Source organism: Schistocerca nitens, chromosome 3 (assembly GCF_023898315.1).
Source record: "Schistocerca nitens isolate TAMUIC-IGC-003100 chromosome 3, iqSchNite1.1, whole genome shotgun sequence".
NCBI classification, from domain to species: Eukaryota; Metazoa; Arthropoda; class Insecta; order Orthoptera; family Acrididae; genus Schistocerca; species Schistocerca nitens.
The window spans coordinates 523,688,973-523,701,920 of record NC_064616.1 but is presented as its reverse complement, the minus strand read 5'-3'; the positions used below and the strand labels follow the sequence as shown (position 1 = coordinate 523,701,920).

The window sequence follows — 12,948 nt, the reverse complement described above, 5'->3', positions numbered from 1 at the left end:
TTTGAACTTTTTTTTTTTTCACGTACCGAATAGGACTAATAGCGTATACTGAATGTACACAGAAATGGGCAACACTAACGGACATAGGTTTGTTTGACCCGTGATAGAGTGTCATAGAGATGCTGAAGCAACTGAACTGGCAGACTCTTGAAGAAACAACCCTCTACGTACGTTCCCGTTGCGAGTGTGTGCACGAGTTTAGAATAATTAGCGCGCACCCAGACATTTAAACAATCATTCTTCCCTCGTTCCATAACGGGAAGAAACCTCGTGACTTGTACACAGGAACGTACTCTCCACCATGCACATCACAGAGATTGGCAGAGTAAAAATGTAATATAGATGTAGGTAAGTCTCCGTAAACCTTGAGAAAATACGAGAGGAAACGTGTGCCACAGTCGCTCAATCATCTGAACAGTCTGCATTGAAATCCATTCATGATGCATGAACACACAGAAAACATTTGAAACTGAAAGGATTTAAAGGGATATTCGTTTTTTAACTTGAAATGCCTTTCCTTTGCTGCATTTTAGTATATATTTACGTTCTAGACGAGTTTCGCCTTCTATATGACGGTCACCTTATGTTTTGTTTCTTAAAAAATACCTTTTTGACTTAGTTCTACTTGTAGTTTGAAACAGTTCGCATTACAGTCCTAATTGAATCATTTGTTACTTACTTTTGGTCGTCTGCCTTGTTAAAATTTGTGATTCCTCTCGCATGTTCAAGAACACGGAGATTTTGTAGGATAGATTAGTAACTGATCTGATTTACATCTACTTGCAGGTTCGAAAATTATGGTGTGAACCGTTTCGACTATAGAAGTAGAAGTGAATGAAAACTGTGTTTTACAGAAAAACAATCCACTGTAGATACCTGTAATATAAAAGGTGAAACGAGTGTAGGATGTAAATAAGTGTTGTACTGCAGTAACAGAAGGCGTTTTCCGGTTAAAAAAAACAATATTTATTATTTGCTGCGGAGGTTGAGCATACACACAAACTTGCCATTTAGACCATTGTTTTTGAATGACTCATCTGACAACGACATGGAGCAGCGAACTGCAGCTGTTATTGACACAGTTTCCAAATGACATGTCTCGCTTAAGAGGGTTATTTTCTGGTGAACACTCAGGAGGAAAATAGTTTTCTGATGTGAGAAAAAATCCATATTCTGTGGAAGAGTTGGAAAAGGAGCTTCATATTATGATCAGGGCCGGGATGTTTTTGTGATATCTGTGCGGGCCTTACCATACCAGACGACTCCTTAATGGGAATAATGAAATCTCGTGTGGTTCACCATTGATGAGGGACTAAGTGTGTAAAACTTTTGAGAAACCTATCGAAACATAGCTCTTCAGATGCTGCGTAAAATGTCAAGAAGGACATGGAGATTCAAATATCTCTGTTTAAGGTAAGATGGAGCACCTATTGATCCACTGGATATATAGTTTTTATATGTAAGTGATCCAAAATACAATATACTGTTTTGATCTAGCTTCACAGCATCTTATCACACACACTCTGTGATTAATCGCCGGCCGCGATGGCCGAGCGGTTCTAGACGCTTCAGTCCGGAACAGCGCGACTGCTACGGTCGCAGTTTCGAATTCTGCCTCGGGCATGGATGTGTGTGATATCCTTACGTTAGTTAGGCATAAGTAGTTCTAAGTTCTAGGGGACTGATGACCTTAGATGTTAAGCCCATAGTGCTCAAAGCCATTTTAACCATTTTTTTTGTGATTAGTCCGTGTGGATGTAATGCAGACACCTACATAAATAAATAACATCAATCTCAATACTTTTTCCACCAGTATTCACTTAGTTTCAAATGAGGCATCGTCTACGTTTCACAGAAAAAAGCATGTTTGAAATCGCATTTACATTAAGAGCTCCCTTCTTAGTTTGAGCCGCTGCTACACGGGCAAGGCTTCGGTGAGCGCCTAAGTTCGCGGAAATCTGCACACTCGTCTTCGTAGCCACGTGCTGTTCATAGTTACTGAGAACGGCCACAGCAAAAGAACTCTTACATTTCTTTAGTAATAATACCCTGACATAACGATTGTCTGTTGTATGAGTCCTATTTTTTTAACACGTCTCTAAACAAATGAAAGCGAGACATTACACGCCAATAATCCTAGTCTTCAGAGACTAATAATTTGAAAGAATTATCCTTATTATACAATTTATATCCCCATACATACTTTCATACTTTCACATGGTCCTAAGAGATTTAATGTCGAATTACTTCTGATTTCAGTTTTTAAATTATTTCACTACGCAAGCATAATGCGAAGGGTGTTAAGAGAACATTGTACGCAGCAGCTGGGTAAGTCTCATAGTTTTCCAGACAAATCTAGGTCTGAAACGTCATTGTACATTTTCATAATGTAGTCGATGGTTAACTCTGCTGTCTGAGCAGGACGACGAGGTCCTGTTTAGAAGGATGAGAAGCCGAAGACGTCACCAATATCTGTTAGAAATATGGGCACTGCACAAACAGATGCATTATGAAAATATGGAACATAGCATTAAAAGATTATATTATACTTTCCCTTCCAACCAGACAACAATGATGTTTTAAGCAGAAAAAAATTAAAACAAAACCTGAGCTTTGTATTTAACGGCGAATGAACATATGAGGCATCTCCGTAGTTAACAAAGGCAGATATATTGGGGTTTAAAATCTGTAGACGACGAGACTTATAGAAATGGACCACAATCTCAGACTGAACAAGGTGGCAACAGTAAATCGACATTGGGCTTATCAAAAGCAATCTTTCCGCCAATATTAATGTGTGATTTACAGAAACCAAGGGAAACAAATTCACTACGGCCGGTGGTTTTCACTGAAAGTCGTTGGTGCAGAATATCCATCAAGGCGTTAAAAACATCGCGTCAGTCGATCATACTGTTAAATTCATTTCAAGCTCTTCAAAACGGCGAAAAGCTGTCGCAAAGATTCTTTTTCTTTTTCAAAAATTAACCGCTCTAGGAAGTCTACCCACACTATATGTTTTGTGTAGACTACCCATGGTATTATAATTAGGTATTTTTGAACCACCTCTGAAAACACAGGAATGTATTCTTCTAATGGAACTCAACACCTATGTATGAAGGCTGTATTCAGATCAGCAGCATAACTGCTCACAAATGTCATAAACTTTTCGGCGGAGTTAAATTTTTTCGCTCCATAAATTTGTGTATCGTTGGAATCGATGGAGGTAAGATGATTTCAGAATATTCAATACGGTCGACATTTCAAGTATTCGTACATAAAGACCCTGATTGTCCAATTGCCAGTGCACTTTTGTGAACAGATACTTTATCCTAACTACGTATTTTGCCATCCGAGCCACTTCTCGATTTTTTCTTCCTATTGGTGTAGGAGACCTGCGTAAAATTTCGAAATTACTATAACAGCTGTAAGGTGATGTCCTCTTAAATAAGTGTCATGTATTATTACAGCAACCCCGTACTAAAACAGTGAAGCAGGCGAGGAGCTGAACTCATCAGCCAACAGGCGATCCGTGCTGTCCACTTGGCCGTCATTGAAGCGGCTACCTGGCTTATCACTCTCAACGCTGACGATGAGTACCGAGGAGCTCTACGTGCCATCCTGAGCGTCCCACGTCAGTGGCGACAGATTCCGGCCGATATCCACCACAAACTGATTGGTGGAGTTTTTCAGTGGGACCTCCAGCATGACGTTATTTGCTACAAGAAAATGATGCAGCTTTGTTGCGACAACTTACTTACAGAATTAGGATGAATTTTTTCTAAGTTGCAACAACCTATACATTGGTAATTCACCTTACCAGGAGTCTGTACATAGTTTCCAACAATGTTCACTTACGTGTCCATTTTGATACAGATAGTAAATATATTCATTTTTAAGGGGCAAAAATTTCGCAGGCAGTAAACTGTGTGTGAAGTTGTTATGTCATTACCTGAGGTGATGATGAAACTGCACCACAATGTACAATGCATATCGTTGGAAATTTCTCTTCTTAGGCCACTTATTGCACAGTATACGTAGATATTAGCCTCACGAACTCATGATGTATGAAGCTGCCTTAAGTGAATTTCATGCATACGAAAGTGGAAGGTATAGAACAAGCAGTTCCGTACAGTCAAAAAATGTTTAGTGCTTGACACTCCCAGAGCGTAACAAATTTCGTGTCATAATTCGTAACTCATTTACACGTCGAACAGCATAGAAAATCCAACTAAACTGTTTAGTCATCGTGTTACGAGATTCCTCAATGTTGGCTACTCTCTAAAGCGCTTACTTCACCTACATTAATATTCCGCAAAGCCCTTTTCGTTATGAGAAATTCAAGCATTATTACATGTAATCTGGTCTGTACCTTCTTTGTTATATTTAATTCCAGGTCAGTATATGCGGATAACCATTTTAAAGCAATACTGCATACAATACGGTTTTTGGTGAAGACTATGTCGAAAACCAATATCGTTTGGTCTCTACTACTCTATTCGCAGGTGACGCGCGAGGAGAAGAATTTCACTACCATTAAGATCAAGGTCCTTTCTAGAGGTATAATTCTGACGAAGTAATCTGTTGCTTCGCTCCTTTTGGAACATACACATTGGGCATTTTAACAGTAAAATCATACGTAATGCACAACGCCTCTGTCGCAGCATCGGATACTCGACCTGTATGATCTCCATATCATTCGCGTCACCTAAGGAATGTCACAGCTAACCCAAATCTCCTTTCAGTCTTCTGATGCTATCTTGTAATGTGCCTAGGCTTACGGCCAATACTGCAGTATGTAGGGACCTGTCTGACATCTCACATCTCACATCCAAATACCTCACAAAGACGGATATCGCACGATTCGACCATCCTACCAAATGCAGAGACACAATGAGGCTCCTTTCAAACAGCGTCAGGCGTTGATAACACAATCTCGTACGATTGTGCGACATCTGTGTCCTTCACAGTGATTACTGACCACGCGATGGTGTTCACGCCCCTTACATACCCTTCCAGGCCTAGCAACAACTCTAAACACGAACAATAATGCACTCTGTTGGCCGTTTTACCTGATGCCGAGAAATGCATCTCTAACCATTTTTGTACCCACCGATGGTGCGTACATGTAGTAAATTACTAATTCATTGACACCCGACCAAGACATTTGAGTGATTCACCTTTTTGTCGGGTAGTGTAGTTTTAGTTTTATTTACACCTTATAACCACTCCCGGCTCATACTCCTGTATGTTTTAGTGTTTTGTCTTCTTCCGGTTACATATTGACAATGGTGTACAAGCGAGATATTGGGTTCTACCCCATATTTGTCCGTAACACTTGTAATACTTGTATTTTTTCGTGTTGATAGTCCCTGAACCGAGTATCAATCTCCTGCAGGTATTCTATATTTTGATACAATCTACTGCCTTCGCGCCGTCTGTATAAGACGCCATCATCCACGAACAGTCAACGTCAGCTTTTTGCTTGCTTGTACCAAACCTCCTTTTTAGCTCGTATTGTTACCTGACGTGTACTTTTGAAGGGGCAATACAACCGACTAAAAACCGAAATAAACAGCAAACAGGTGACTTTTTAGTGACTGAGGGTCGGCAGAAATTATAAAAGTGTTATGCGTTTGGCGTCCGCCAGGTAGCCGAGTGATCAGCAAAGCTGACTACCGCTCGGAGGTCCAGGGTTCAATTCCCGGTACTGCTAGGAATTTATCGTTGTTGGGAGGAGTGGAACAGTGTCCATTCAGCCTCGTGATGACAAGTGATGCAAACTGAGCTACTTGAATGAGCAGAAGCAGTTCCAATGTCCGGAAAGCCGACGGCGGCCGGGAGAGCAGTGTTCTGACTCTACACCTCTAGACACCACATGCAAATGAAGCTATTGGCTTGCTCACACGACGGTCGGTCGGTTCCGATTGGCCCGTCTGAGGTCAGAACGGTGGAAATTTGTTTTTTTGCCTGATGTGTTTGGCGCAACTTAAGATGGGTAAGGGAGAGATGACACCACATCAGTAAAAGAAACGGGAGAATCTGTTGTAAAGGTATAGAAAATATACAATTTACACAGGAAAACGTAACTGCTGTTACCAACTTCCTCTAATGATGAAGTGAAATCAACCATCACATATGTGTCGACAAAGAGTATTATCGATTATAGACAGAGGTCGGTCGTGTGTGTCACCAGATATACCACGCTACACTGCTTGCAGCAGATGGATGACACAAGTACTGGCAGATATAAGCCATAGGACTGTGGATTACAACTGCCAACAGAGCATGAGATACTTCCACAGCTGTACTTGCGTTGTGACGTTGGTGGTGGCGTCGGATCGGTTGACGTATTTGCCTGTGATGTCCACGTAGTAGAGGGCGGCGCTCTCGTCGTCGTAATGCGGGCTCTCTCCGTGGATGACGGGCGGCGTGACGGCCGTCAGCCGGATGGCTCGCGCTCCCGCTTTGCGCCCACCCTCGACGCCCCTCCCGTGGGCCCGGCAAACACACAGCGGCTCTCACCATCATTGTGTCACACCACGAACTATTTCACACGTAACTAAGGTGAGACAAACAGTCGCGCATGAGGCCTGCGACCGCGACGTAAAGTTGCTAGAATAACCGGTCACTACTGTTCAAAATTTCTTATTTATTGGCGAATTTCGGGCCCAGCCCGTCATCAGAACATCAAAAAGTAAAGATCTCATACAAAATAATGATATGTGTCAGATGTCAGCTTACTTGAATACTGCGTAGTTGAGAACCGATGCTGACGGCTGACACACGTGATTCCATACTTTGTACGAAGACTTTACTTTTTGTTTTCTGATGATAGACTGTACTTGAAACGCGTCAGTAAATAAGGATTATTAGACAGCAATGACCAGGTATTCCGAAGACCTATTTTGTAATGGCACAGGTCTTCTCAAAAATATTTCACATTTCTGGTTCAGTTTTGCACCACACGCAGAGTAATTTCTAGTTCGTACAGTTCAGGTTCTGCGTCTACATAAATACTCAGCAGACCACTGTGAAGTGCATGACAGAAGACACTTAGCATGTTACCACACGTTTTAGTTTCTTCACATTCCATGTGTGTAACGAACACAGAAAAAATAACTGCTAATGTGCCTCTACTACGTTGACTTGTCCTCATGGTCGTTACCGAGTGACATCTATGGTCATCAAAAATAATCTCTAGTTACCGACTTTTGCACCACTGTGAAATTATATCATGATCTGACTGTACATTTGCGCAGCTCTTTTTTTCCGGATAGTGGTTCATTATAGATAACCACACCATCTACAAAACTTCTAAGTTTACGGTTCACATTTTATGCCTGTTCATTAATACACAACGGGAACAACAAAGATCCCAAACACTTGTGCAAATGAAAAATTAGTTGCGCCAAATGTATTTCGGTTTGCATTGCATTAGCTCACGCTCACAAAATTATATTTACGTTTGTTTTAAAAACTTCACTGCAGTTTTCTTCTGTTCCTTACTCTGTAAACAGAAGAAAATCAGTGGTGGAAAGTTGATCACGAAGGGCGTGACAGTCTCCAGCATTTTCTGTAAGATTTCATCGACTTTCCGACACTTTCGGTCAGTTTGTTTACGAATCTCATTAATAAAAGTACATTCATATGGAGTATCATACGAAATTTATGACTGAACTCAGAATTACTTGGTATGCAGCACATCAGACTAATTACAGACCCCACAGAGGTATTTAAGTAATTGTTCTCCTCCACATCATACTTGAATGGAACGGGAAGGACCCCAGATAACTTGTTCAATGGGTAGTGCGAGGTATTTCATTCTTTTGCATAGAATTCACGAAGCTGTAAATGTAGAGGTTAATGCTGTATATAATATACATTGTTTTCCAGGGTTGATGTGGACTAAATTTTGAGAAATTTAATGTATCATCTCAGATTAATAGAAGAGTAAGACCAAAATATCGTTCTATTTCTCCAGTTACGTAATTCGAAGGATTTTAACTTACTTGCGTATCTATATTTACCAAGAAAAATTGCCAAACAGCCGTATGTTTTGAGACGTTATTCTACTTTATTTTGACAACCAATTGAGGCATTCCAGTATACTATCGTCAGGCATATTGAAATGCCGAAACTGGCTGTCAAAATAAACTAAAATAGCTTCTCAAAACGCACGGCTGTTTGACTATTTTCCTTCGTAAATATGTGAACAACCTATGTCTTGCGTCCACGATGGACGAATCTGCGCGTCTGCCGCACATCGCCGATGGTTGTTCTCGTTGTGTACACCACTGGGGCATGAAGCCACAAGCAAACTGAGGTACAGTCCAAGCCACAAGGTGCCATCTTCCTGTGACGATATAAATCTTTGCCGCTACAATGGAAAGTACGCGCTAACGAAACGAAAAAAGCATCATGAGGGGCGAAACTCTAACTTGGAATTTTTCATTTCACGAGGTAAATTCAGGATCAGTATTCGTGTCCCGGTTCGGTGCCCTTTTTTTTAAATCTGTTTAAAAATGCAATTACCGCGTAGTGTCCCATACAGAGTGAAATAATCATTATGGAATCAACACCTAAGACATAACTGAGCCATTCTCCTCCGTATGCATGAAGCTTTTGAGGATTTTGTTGCTTATCAGTTTGCCCTGAGAACAAAGAACTCCAGGTGATTAGTTCAGATAAATAATTAATATAATATGAATTTAATTTACCTTTTTGCTGTTATTATGCGAGTACTTGAGCTATTATAGGGCCAGACATGCACTCATAACTAATGATACCCGCATAAATATGCCGATAGTGATGTCGGCTAACGGCAAGATGATGGAGTTTGGCGTAAAATAGTCCTGTACAATTATATAATGAACGAGAACTATCATCTCTGGTATTGTCTCCGTCTCCGTTGAGAGTAAGATAACTGGACGACCAGAGAGTCAAAAAAATACATAGCCGTCTTGCTACAGATTGCAGAGGAAAATATTATGGTAAAAAATGATCTTGCTTCGCTGGGGGCACAAAAATGAAAGAGACACTGTAAATGGGGCATCATTAATCCTATATACTCAGAAAAATATTAAATCAACAGAGAGACTCTCACGGTACGTCGTTCACTTTCGAGGTTCAGAACAAGGTATATTTCTAGAAGTGGGTTTTACTATTATCAAGTAAATTAAAAATTAAACTCCTTTTAGCTATTGACTCTTGAACTGAATAACTATAATTGTTAAAAAAAATAGAAGGCAGTCCTAGCATATAGCTTGTCAAAGCTGAAGAGGAACAAGAGGATGTTTATGATGAGTTACAAAAATCGTTAAACGACTTACAGGATCATTTAATCCAAAAGTAGGTATAAAGTTGAAATCTGACTCTTCTGGAGAAAAAATTTCGGGTTTGACTTCACGCTGGTAGCCGCGAAGACAGTGAAGCGTTCCAGAATGAAGAAAGATGCTGGCTCACTGAAGCTATGATTAAGACAATGACGCTATCCTTAATAGCTCAGTTGGTAGTAGTAATGTCTTTCCTTTTTTTTCAGGATGTTTCAGTGATGTGTCAGTCAGTTTCATGTTATATGGGATCGTAACGTCATCAAAGTCTGCGTCTGGCTACCGCTAAGGCAATGCTGCGATGGTGAAGTGACATTTTCTGTTTTCTACTTTGGACTTTCCTGAACATTTTGGTATATAATACATTAAAATCAGACAATTGTGACACCTTCCCATAATATTTTGAATATAGACATGTGACTGAAATTTCGAGGCTACGCATAAACTGCGACAGTTGGGCGGTCTTGGGAACTAGACAGTCAAGAAGGCTGTGAGTTGCTTTGCTTTGTGCCTACTGCAGCGCCTCAGAAGTTGGCATTACGAATAAAAAAATCAGTTCTTTGTTTCTAATACTAGTTTTCGTTGAAATTAGTGAGATTATCGGCTATTTTTGTAGTAAGCTAACTTATATTGCTTTTTATGGGAAAATACAATGACTAAGCGTAAAAGTAACTTCAAGAAACACAAATTTACGGGTAACAGATACGTGAATAATTCACTTTCTTCTGAAGTGCTTGAAAACACCGATGAAAAGCCATGTCATGCTTTGTGTCCACCTCCACTAAACACTTGGTGTAAGTATAGGCAAGCTGAATTTTCTGGCACCCTTCATGAATTTACACATGAACATTGTGGTGTCACCGCTAGACACCACACTTGCTAGGTGGTAACTTAAATCGGCCGCGGTCCTGTAGTACATGTCGGACCCGCGTGTCGCCACTGTGTATTCGCAAACGTAGCGCCACCACAGGGCAGGTCACAAGACACGGACTTGACCTCGCCCCAGTTGTACGGACGACATAGCTTGCGACTAGACCTACCAAGTATTCCTCTCAATTGCCGAGAGACAGATTAAATAGCCTTCAGCTAGTCCATCGCTACTACCTAGCAAGGCGCCATGTGTATCATTGCTAATTGCTTACTACTATGCAAGAGATGTATTTCAACAAGAACAAGACTACATTAAAGTTAAGTATATTAACATCTCTCTTCTTTTCTTTATAGTTTTCATCCAGTCTCCTGTTTCAGAATTTACGCCCGTCTGCGTTAGTTTCGCGTGCACCTAGCCACTCATTGTGTCGAGACCTTAGGGAATCGACACTACAATATTTTGGCGCCGAGGAGTGGTGCCGCGCCCACGTTGCAGTCTTTGTGTTTTATTTGCTCTAATTTGCTTGTGTCATGGCTTCGCCGCATTCTCCAGATGTACTGTCCGAATTTTTTCGCTTGCAGAATCAGCAGACGCAGGCGTTATTGGAAGCCCTTGGACAGCTCGTCCAGGGTCAACGTGCGCTGCAAACCGATGCGGCGGCAGCCGCTTCATCGCTACCGCAGCCACACAACGCTGTCGCACCGCCATTTAGGCCCTTTGAGGCCCATAACGAAAGTTGGACTGAGTGGGCCGATCAGTTCAACTTCCACCTCACTGCTTATGGAATTCAAGGTAAAGAGCGGCAGCCGTTTTTGCTTTCTTGTGTCGGTGTGTCTACCTACCGGGTGATAGTGAAATTGTTTCCCCGACGCGACGTAGCAACTCTGTCCTACGAGGAAATTTTGTCGGCTTTAGATGCCTATTTCAAAGAAACAGTAAATGTAGTTGCCAAACGGTATACGTTTTTTCGTACAAAACGTACGGCCGGTCAGACTAACAGGGAGTGGGTAGCAACTTTGCAAGGCCTTACTAGAGACTGCGCGTTTGCCTGTGAATGTGGCCTCCCATATTCAGATACTATGGTGCGTGATGCAATTGCACAGAACGTTTCTGATGTTCGCATAAGGGAACAGATTTTGAAACTAGTTAATCCCTCCCTGCAACAAGTGATAGACATATTGGACAGGCAAGACACACTTGACTTTGCTCAGGCATCATTTGAAACTTCGCCAGCAGTGTGTCACATTAATCGGCCCGCCGGGCCCGCTGCACGGGACGCTAAGCGGCCCTCGCGCCCGACTTCGCAGCGGCCGCCTCGCTTGCAACCACGTGCGCCGCGTAAGCAAGCAAATGCAGTGAAATCTTGCCCGCGGTGTGCCACTAGACATTCGCGTGAAAATTGCCCGTCACGCCAAGCTATTTGCTTTTACTGTCACAAGAAAGGACATGTACAAAGTGTTTGCCAGAAAAAGCTTAGATCAGACAATCACACAAATTCCAGGCCTTTTGCTTCGCGCCGGAATCGAACCCAGGACAATCAGGCTCGTGGACCTTCACCCATGGACATCCATGTAGTACATTCCCACCCGTCCAGTGACACTTTAGCTAACAGTGACTGTGTTCGTCCCACCCAAAGTGTGCGTCGACGTCGCCGGAAATCCCGTAAAGTTGCAAGTGCTTCTGGACCTGTATCAGTTCAAATTGCACGTGACAGTCGCTCTTGTCGTCAACAAGACAATAAACTTTTTGTGGACTTAGACTTTGCAGGAAAAGTGATACCATTCCAGCTCGATACCGGAGCTGCAGTTTCCTTGCTCAATCACGACACGTACAAACAACTGGGCGCCCCGCCATTGCGTGCCGCAAATGTTACGTTAACTAGTTACTCAGGACAGCATATACCTGTGTTAGGACAGTGCAGCCTTATTGCAACATACAAGGGACAGACAAAACTAGTGTCATTTTACGTTCTTCGTTCCTCTAGTGCAGTGAACTTGTTTGGATTAGATTTGTTTCAATTGTTTAATTTGTCTATAGTAAATCAGGTCCTATCTGTGAATCAGACTGTGCCTTCCGCCAGCGTTTCTAGTCTTTGTGAAGAAATTGCAGACATTTTTGCTCCGGGCCTTGGTTGCGCTAAGAACTATGAAGCGCATTTGGAACTGAAAGACAACGCGCAACCGAAATTTTTCAGAGCGCGCAATGTTCCCCACGCATTGCGTGATGAGGTCGCAAGAACATTGCACGATTTAGAATCTCAAGGTGTAATTGAACGTGTGCAGGCTTCTCTCTGGGCCTCACCCTTAGTTATTTTGCCAAAACCTTCCGGAAAATTGAGACTTTGCGTGGACTTCAAGGCAACTGTGAATCCGCAACTTGTGACTGCTACTTTTCCTTTGCCCCGCCCGGAAGATCTTTTTGACAAACTGTGCCCGGGAAAATATTTTTCAAAATTGGACCTAGCAGATGCGTACTTGCAGATACCTGTGGACGAAGACTCCCAGCGCGTCTTAGTGGTAAACACGCATCTTGGCTTGTATCGCTTCAACAGACTGCCATTCGGGTGTGCATCCGCCCCTGCTTTATTTCAGCAATATTTACAAACTATTTGTGCGTCGGTCCCTACGGCTGCGAACTATCTGGACGATATTGTGATCTCAGGAAAGACAGTAGCAGAACATTTGCAAAATCTCCGAACGTTATTTCAGGTATTGCGTCAGAATGGTCTTCGCTTGCGGAAGGACAAAT

General features: G+C 42.1%; 1 protein-coding gene across 1 annotated transcript in view; it reads left to right on the top strand.

Moving 5' to 3' along the window:
• The window catches only part of LOC126249646 (GTP-binding protein Di-Ras2), an 872,182-nt gene that overhangs the window by 152,884 nt on the left and 706,350 nt on the right, over positions 1–12,948 (top strand). The gene's annotated exons all lie outside the window — the stretch shown is intronic.